Here is an 8,928-nt window from a genome sequence, read left to right as displayed (position 1 = left end):
GCGAAAGTTTCCATGATGTACCCCTTGAAAGTTTGGATTCAAACTCATGCAGATGCAAAATACAAGCTCTATTTTACCGTGATGACTTTGCAAAGTGATTCACGTAAAAAAAAAAAAAATACTCTGCCCTCCCATCTAAATGGAAATGAATCACAATCACCACAGCTCTTTTCTTCCATTGCATTTCATCTTTTTTTTTTTGCTGTTCCTTTCATTTTTTTCTCCATCTTCAGCTTTCTCACCATTGATGACACATTTTTCTGTGAGAAGGCATAATAGCATCCATGTTTACTTTCCACAATAACCATTCATCTTAAGTGAGCATTCTATTCTGCAAGAACAATCTCAAAACATGACGACCATTTTGTAAAAGCAAATTAATTAATCTTGTTCTTAATCTGGCCGGAACTCTAGGGCGTCAAGAGGCTGCCTGCTAACTTCTGTTGTAAAGCAATAAAATGACTTAAGCTCTCTGTACTTTCTCAAACACCTTGGTACGTTTTTTTTTGTTAGTAGAGCAGCTTAGTAGCCACAAACAAAGGATTATACCATTCATATAATGAACTACTAAAACAAAAAGGTCTGAAAAAGAAAACGTGTATTTAATCCATCTTTCATAATATTTTAGTTACTTTTATATTTCCTTCCTTGATAGCGCTTATATGTTTGGATAAGTACTACAACGGTTGTTATAAATCAGCTTACTAAAATGTATATTTTAGCAGGTGTTAAAAGGTGTGTATGTGTGTGTGTAGTGTTCATTAAGTAATTAAAAAAAAGAAGAGTCATTTTTTTTTCCTCACACTTTTCAGGTATGACTTAAAGCAGACCTGTAAACCGTATTCATGTTTGAAACAATGATTTATATAAACATGGTTTAGTGCTTCCAATGCGAGTGACATTTTTCCAAGCCAAAGAGACATTCACTTTGTCTGGATATAAATTCACTGAGCTGTTTTTCACTGGTGTCCAACAAAAACCCAATATCTCCAATGGTCACTCTTTTTTAGCTTAATAATCAAATTTGCATTCTTCGAAAGGAAAATATATCAGGACTAGAACGTTGAGCCCTTCTTTTGGCATTTCAAGAGTAGAAATCAAAAAGCTATGATTGAATTTTTTCATGCTAGATGTGTGAGGTTTTACCAATATACTGGAGGTTTTACATTCTGGAGTGTCCTGGTGGGACTAGTGTAATGGGATCACAGAGGTCCGGGCCTCGGAGGACCTTGCAGACACGCTCTGTCTGCTCAACCAAACATCCCTGAATACATCCTGTCTGCAAGTTAAATATGACATACTGGCTGGCTGGATGACTAATCTACATGTGAGCACATTTAAACAACATACACATGCAAACCCTCACACTGACAAGTTAAATATCATCTAGTCACTTGCGAGCATATTCAATGCATACGCACACAGACACACAAAGCCTCATTCAAACACACCACCGCCCTCTAGATGAAATCTCTATAAGAGGATATTTTAGAAGAAAACAAATATCAAAACAATGTTCTATCATTAAGGATAAAATCAGTATTGAATCCTAGGATGACAAACACTAAAGTGTCTTTGTTGTTTTACCCACAACGGCAGCCGCAACTGTTAAGTCCCGGTGTTGGAATCCTCGACATCGAAATAGAGTCACACACTGTTTAACGTTAGCTGTCTGCTTTGAACCGCATTTAATCCAGCTGCTAGCTAATGCTAGGCTAATGTTACCAGCTGTCAAGTGTAGTGTTAACAAGCGTCACATGTTGGGTTGTTTCAGTTGGCTGTGAAGTCCGTTTCAGAGCATCAGAGAGCAGCGCAAACAACAACCAAAGAAGATGTACAGTTCAATAAGGAGGAAACTGGGCTGCGTTCGAACAGACCCACACGAGTGATCCGCCCCAAGTTGTCACTACACTGTGGCATCAGCATTAGATGTGATTTCAGGAGCAAAAGATGTGAAACTTTCAGAATTTCTCAGAAGAGGTCAGTCAAAAATTTCTATTCAGCTTGGTAATAAATTACTCTTTAAAATTTACATTTTATCCAGTGTACTTCAAGTCTTACTGTAGTTTACTCATGATAAGTACACAATGTGTTCTAGGGACGTTTATTTATTTAGATTTAATAATGGTTAACCGACTAGCAGGCAGTTCACTGCTCCCTAAAGGTCAGACATCAGTGCTGTCCAACGATTTAAATATTTAATCTCAATTAATCACATTAATGTCATAGTTAATTTGCAATTAATCACACATTTTTATCTATTCTAAATGTCCGTTGATTTCTCATTCATTTTAATGCACTTATCAACATGGAAAAGTGGATTGTCTCGCTTTGTGCAAATGTATTTTATTGAAAACAACATTGGCACATAGCCTAATGTAGTTTTCAATTTCACATTAACATTACCACAGAGCAAATAATGTATTACACAGTGTAACACTGTAAATTTGCATCAGCTGTGTGCTTGGTATTACAGACTGGACGTGCTACAATGATCGCTCAGTTAACAAAACACACAGATCACTTTGGTCTTGTCAATGGAACCATTCGGCAACTTTTAAAAAGTAAACTATACATCCAGAATCTTATTGGCATCCATTTCGGTGTCTTACGCTCGCCATCCACTCAAAACTTAACGTTTCTACTCTTTGGCCGGCTCGCAAGCCCAAACAAGTGTGTGCGGCATGCCTGCTGTTTTGTTGCCGGTCTAGATAGATCCAGTGTGGTGTTGTAGTTTTTCTAACATTACTAGTTGTTGCAACAACATGTGCTAAAAACTACAAAGTTTGCTAGGCCAAAAAATAAAAGGTTAATGCTGTGTTGAAAAAAACTGATACAGTTAAAATGGGTTTGTGTTAACGGCGGTTTTAACTCTGTCCATTAAATAACGCGTTTAACTGACAGCACTATCAGACATACTTTCTGTATTCTTCTGACAGCTGTGGACCTGTACCAGTCGTGCAGCCACGATGTGTTCATTGTTGCGGACACATGAAGCCAATTTCAAGGAAACCCTTGCACGTCCGACACAAGTTGGCAGCTGTCTGCTGACTTATGTTCGAGCCTGTGTCCACCACATCCACCTGCGAAGTTGTCAGCGGTCTGTCTGCCAGGCATACTATGTGTGTAGGACAATCTAACCCCCCCAGTCCTCATCAATGTAGTGGCATGTAGCTCTTCCCAGTGCCATTCAGCAAAGAGCCCAACATTTAACAGAAAATGTAAGCACAGCTACTTGAGTAAGTTGTGTATTACTTCCAGTTGTCAGCGTGTTGGTGTGCATGTAAATTAAATGGGTATTACTTAAGAGCCGAGGGCCACATGAGAGCAGGTAAAACAGGAGAGCAACTACTTTGATGATTAAAAACAGCAATCTTGATTTGGTAAGGAATACTATTCTTGTTATTACTACTAGTGCAATATTTTGCTGATGCAAACTAATAATGATTATCACTGTGATATTACAACTTACTCCTTTTGAATGAACTGCACCACAAGAATGGATTTCTTCAAATTCTCAAAGAATAATTTGATCGGGAAGCAATACTAAGGCTTAACCATCTAGCGGCTGCAAGTTCTGTCTTTCTATTTTCCTTTCCTACCTGTCTGCCACACTGCCATGTTCCCTCCGATTTGCCAGCTAACACTATGCTCCCTCTCTCTTGTTGCAATAAAGTCCTACATACATTCTAGCTAGACGTAACTTATCTTGTTACGAATTCAACGCCCAGGGTCAATTTCCCTCTAAATGAGAGCATTATCTGCGACAAGCTGTCCCCTGATATAAGCCAGTGCCCCTGCCGGCTTCATTTGTTTCAGGCAGACAAACAGAAGGCTAAAAACTCTCCCTGTGTTGTGTTGTTGCTGCCTGATTGCTCTGTCAGACTCTGTGTTTCTTTATTTTGGTCTGAGGCATGATAAGGAACAACCAACAGACTGGAACAAGATGCCTCCGCTCATGTTTAAGTGACTGGGAGAGCATGAAAGAGATGGAAGTAGGAAGTGTGAGAGGGGCAAAGGAGGATAGGAGGAGAGGGCCAGCCAGAGGGCAGGAGTATGTTGAGAAAATGCTTAGAAAAAAAGGCTTTTAATCTAAGGCTCTTTTTGGTCAATAAAATAGCGTAAAGTGACACACTGGATGTGTTTAGAACAGAGCTTTTTAAACTATTTCTGACCAGCTGCAATTGCTTGAATTGAGTTGTAAAAATATATTGCTTCTACTTCTGTAATGTCTGTAGCCAGCACCAACAGGCCTCTTTGTTCTCCACCTCTGGTTACTTTCTTAAAGGGGTTCTCCATTGATTTACTGCAGTACTTACAGTACATAAAGATGTTGGATTTCCTAGAGACAAGATTTTAGGATATAATACGAAACCTTTCCACATTTTATTGTGAAAAACCAAATAGACTGTCCTGTGCAAAATTCTTAGGCAGGAAAATATAAATAATGATTGTTTATTTTTATAAATTTACAAATCGCAACAGTAAGCAAACAAAAGAAAAATCAAAATCGCGTCAATATTTGGTGTTACTACCCATTGCCTTCAAACCAGCAGCAGTTCGGCTTCTTTTGCAAGGTACACTTGCAAAAAGTTGGGCAACGGTGTGGATTGTAGACACAGTGATCAGTCAAGGAAGATGTAAAACGCATTACGCTTAATTTGCTTTGAAATCTGAAGATGTCCAGCAGTGACATCAGCTCAGAACTGTCAGAAACCAATGGGACCAAGGTACACCCATCTACTGTCTAGACAAGTCTGGCCAGAAGTGGTCTTCATGGAAGAGTTGCAGCCAAAAGACCATAGCTCCGACATAGAAACAAGGCCAAGCAACTCAACTATGCATACAATATATTTAGTCAATGGCACCATATTACATTTTTTGACCAGATGAAGGATTTTAGTTATCGGATGCCTGAATCTTAAAGCCCATGTTGCAAGTTAACCACCACTGTTGATTATTGGGTACAAAAAACACTCAAGATATGTATATCATTTTTAAAAATGTCTCCATATAGTTTTAAAAGTTAGTTTTTGGTCATTTTTGGTATTAGCGGGTTTATGGAGTCAATTCAGCGATAACGTCACAGGTTGAGTTAAGTCTCAGCCTGGCACTAGAACTATGGGGACTGACTGGGATGAGGAAGAGGAGGAAAGGCCAGCAGCCGAATAATTACCAACCTGCCAGATTTGAGAGGGCAAATGAGGAATTGTCAAGATTGTTGGGAAGTCTCATCATTTATCTCCTTTATTTAGCAACGCAGCAGAGCATGCAATGACTTTACTTTTTACTGTCAGTGAATAGCAGCGAGTGAACGTCAACGTTTTCTTTCTATCTATTGACAGGGATCATGTCGTTAGTTCAGATAAGTACTCGTACACTTATCTAGATTTAGGAATAGAAGGCATCCCAGAGTGTTTTTTCTAAGCGTTTACATCTTCCTCCGGTGAAAACGTGTCACTGTTTGGCCAGTGCGTGTGTGTGGTGGCGAAGCTGCGGTGGAGAGCGGGTGGTGTAGGGGAGTGAGCCTCCGGTCGGGAAGCTCGCCCCGCGATCAGCTGATCTGACGATGCCTAAATCCGTTTGTGACATTTCAGACCGGATCATGGTCCCCCCCAAAACATTAAAGTTTGGTTAAACAACAATGAACAGAGTGAAATTTAACATATGTTTTTTTTATTTGAGAAAAAAATCACTTTAAAATAAATCCATATGGAAGTTTTTAAGGAAGGAGTAGGATAAAACATCTTCACAGTATACTAAACGGTACACGTATTTGTACATTGTTGCATCCTTTAAAAGTTTTTTTAAAGCTTGTCCGAGTCCGTTGTCTGTGAGGTTGAAACATCCACACCAGTCCAGGCTTTGGATGAATCACGGAGCTCAGACTCTTAAACTGAGAATCTGAACTTAATTCCCCCGGTCCGCAGACTGCTCGCCGCAGATGGAGCTTGGCTTCCACACCGACTCGTGGTAGGACGCGTCCCTCCAGGCCGCGCACACTCGGGCTACTCTTTATTTAACGTAACGTCATGAATGAAAATAGTGTCCAGGATCTCCGGGGAAAGAAACGATATGCGTGTGTCCATTTCAAACACCTCTGCAGGTTGATTGTGGGCGACAACGCTGTCGTGGTTAGCTCTACTGCCAAAGTTGGTGGCTAGCTACGCGACGTTAGCTATGTCCGCTAGCATGCGTACAGGCTAACTACTGCCAGTTAGCTTTGTGTGTAACGTAACAAAAACCCACCCATCTTGTAGGAGCGAAGCTTACTATTTCATTAAATACAGTTATGGTACAAAAGGTGCACTAATGCCACATGTATGAAGTTGACAACATGGACGCTTATATAGACAACACCAAAGGCAGTCGTAATATTTACCTAGCAGGCTAGGCTAACGCTGTTGTGCTAACGTCCGGCTGCGTAGCGTTAGCTAGCGGTTTAAACTTGTGAAAAGCCGAATAAAACCCCTGTCTAAGCTGTGTTTCATTTTCCCTCCAATATTATTAGATATAATAAAGTCACATGGACTCGGTCGAGACCATAGACTGTTAATATTAAAAGACCAGAAGCCACATCTGGCCACACCAACAGTAAATACAACGAAGGCTGCTCTGTTATCTCCCCAACGTGACATCATGCAATGCATTGTGGGGGAAAGAAGGAAACACTGTAAAATTGTGCCTACTTTTCGTATTATATTCAGTTTTGCGATATCCTACACTATCAAATACAATTGATAACAGTTCAAATATTAACTACCAACAAGCAAATTGCACAAATTCATTGCAAAATTAAACCTGCAACATGGGCTTTAACTTATCAGAGAAACAATATGAGAATGAGTTAGTCCTAAACCTCCCACAATGCAACTCAATACTGTATCTTGTCAGACCATCCCTGCCTGTTTAATGCCAAGATCTTTTAAACCCAAAAACACATAGTACTAATCCCCATTACTATTAAATCCACATTAAAACAGGCTGTGGGCACATTTAAGATAGAAGCGAGACAGCCTTTAGAGCTCCCTGGAAATGCCCAATTTGTGTTTTTTTCCCCCCACTCTTGATGCAATTCTCATGTCATGGGGAGTATCAAAACATTTCCGGTAGACACATGAAGTAACACTTTTTTGGTTAATAATTGGGTGCAGTAGTGTGTAAGAAAACTCTGGGAGAAGTAATGCTAGAGTTGCAGCTTCCATCCAGCTTTTCTAATAAGATAATTCAATTAAAAATGTTTGAATGGAAACTTGTGTTATTGAGTAGCATGGGTCCTTCCAAGAATATCTAATTAATTGCATAGTAAGAGCATAGCGAGTGTGTGGCTGAGAGAGAGAGAGAGAGAGAGAGAGAGAGAGAGAGAGAGAGAGAGAGAGAGAGAGAGAGAGAGAGAGAGAGAGAGAGAGAGAGAGAGAGAGAGAGAGAGAGAGAATGAGAACGACTGGATGTGCTGAGAATAGACAGGTGTTGCCGATCGGAGAGAAGAAATTAGCAGTATAGCTCTCAAGGAGTAGTAAATGTACAGTGTTGGTTTTGGTTTGTCTGTAGATAAACACTGCAGCTCCTTAAGACCCAGGTACCGTTCCTGTGTCTTGCCTCCCAGCTGTTAGGAAAATTAAGGAAGCTGGAACTTAAGGCAGGAATGGCTTTGTTTCCTCACTGCAAATTAAATTTTGAAAATCAAATCAAGCCTCCTACAACAACTGACTGTCTTGAACCACTATATTTCATTGCATTAGGTCAGCCCACACAAAAGTTTTACATCATGCTATTTCAAATAAATCTATGTGCAGCGGAGCAGGAGGTGAAACGTTGTTTCAGCAAACTGCTTTAAGATTGAGTGACACTACTTTGCCAGTGATTGCATCAATTTGATGAGCAGCCATTGGAATTAACAACATGGATTTAGGCCTAGTTGCAAAGGAAAACGTAACAGCAACGCTTTGTGGTATACACAGAACAGATAAAGACCATTTCATTGCAATTATTTTTATGACAATAAACCTCAACTAAAATATCATGATTTAACTTTTGCTGAATGCGTGTGCTTGAAGATTGGTGAGGGGGAAAAGGGAATGCGGGGACAGATAGCAGAGACTAACTTGCCGTTTGACTTTAGGATTATCGCAGGGTGAGCTTTAGCCTGCTGGCAAGCTGTGACGAGCAGTTTTGCAACGTGAACACAATCTATCCCTCTCATTGCCCTCCACAGCCTGCCTGTGCACACAGCAGATATCGTATTAATCTGAAAATGTCACTCTGAGAAGCAACAATGTGTTATACTTTCAACTTGTATCCACCAGATAAACACTCTTAAGTGTATCTATAACCAAAGCCAGTGATTTCAACATGTAATGTATAATAAAAGAACTTCAGGTAAGGGTTTATCTCCCCAAAACGTATACTTTAAATGTAATATTCATCCCAACAATTTTTTTAAAATCCCTTTTGGGTTTAGTAAAACTAGTAATCCAATTCTTTGAATACCAGAATAATTGTCTTACTAAACTAAACAAAATGACATAAAACAAAATAGATGGAGAATGGTGGGATAAAGTGAAGGAGGGGCAATAGAAAGAAGAGTTGTATGTGAACATATTGAACTGGCTGGAGGCTCAGAGAGACAGTCCATTACTCCCCAGGATTAATTCTATCAACACAGTTAATTAGTTCAAACAGGTGTCATGGTGCACTGACTACAGTAAAGACAGACACAAAACAAATATTAACACTGTCACAAATATGCAAACTAAAGCACGGACACCATCCCATTCAGAAAATCTTCACACACACACACACACACACACACACACACACACACACACAATATGGGAACCATGCGAACACCGTCTTTGACCAGAATTGCAGACTGTGTTCTGCATAATGTATGCCGGTGCCACGTAAATTACAACAACCAAGGCAAAA

General features: G+C 39.8%; 1 long non-coding RNA gene across 1 annotated transcript in view; it reads left to right on the top strand.

The window, feature by feature from the left end:
• Positions 1–1,577: 1,577 nt before the first annotated feature.
• Positions 1,578–8,928, top strand: part of LOC117945367 — a 17,431-nt gene continuing 10,080 nt past the window's right edge. Inside the window, exons 1-2 of the long non-coding RNA XR_004656784.1 lie at positions 1,578–1,740; positions 5,027–5,029. This is a non-coding gene — a long non-coding RNA (uncharacterized LOC117945367). The remainder of the gene's footprint in view (positions 1,741–5,026; positions 5,030–8,928) is intronic.

The sequence above is a fragment of the Etheostoma cragini genome, chromosome 5, assembly GCF_013103735.1.
Source record: "Etheostoma cragini isolate CJK2018 chromosome 5, CSU_Ecrag_1.0, whole genome shotgun sequence".
NCBI classification, from domain to species: domain Eukaryota; kingdom Metazoa; phylum Chordata; class Actinopteri; order Perciformes; family Percidae; genus Etheostoma; species Etheostoma cragini.
Note: the sequence above shows the minus strand (reverse complement) of the source record. Positions and strands in the feature narration are given on the sequence as shown.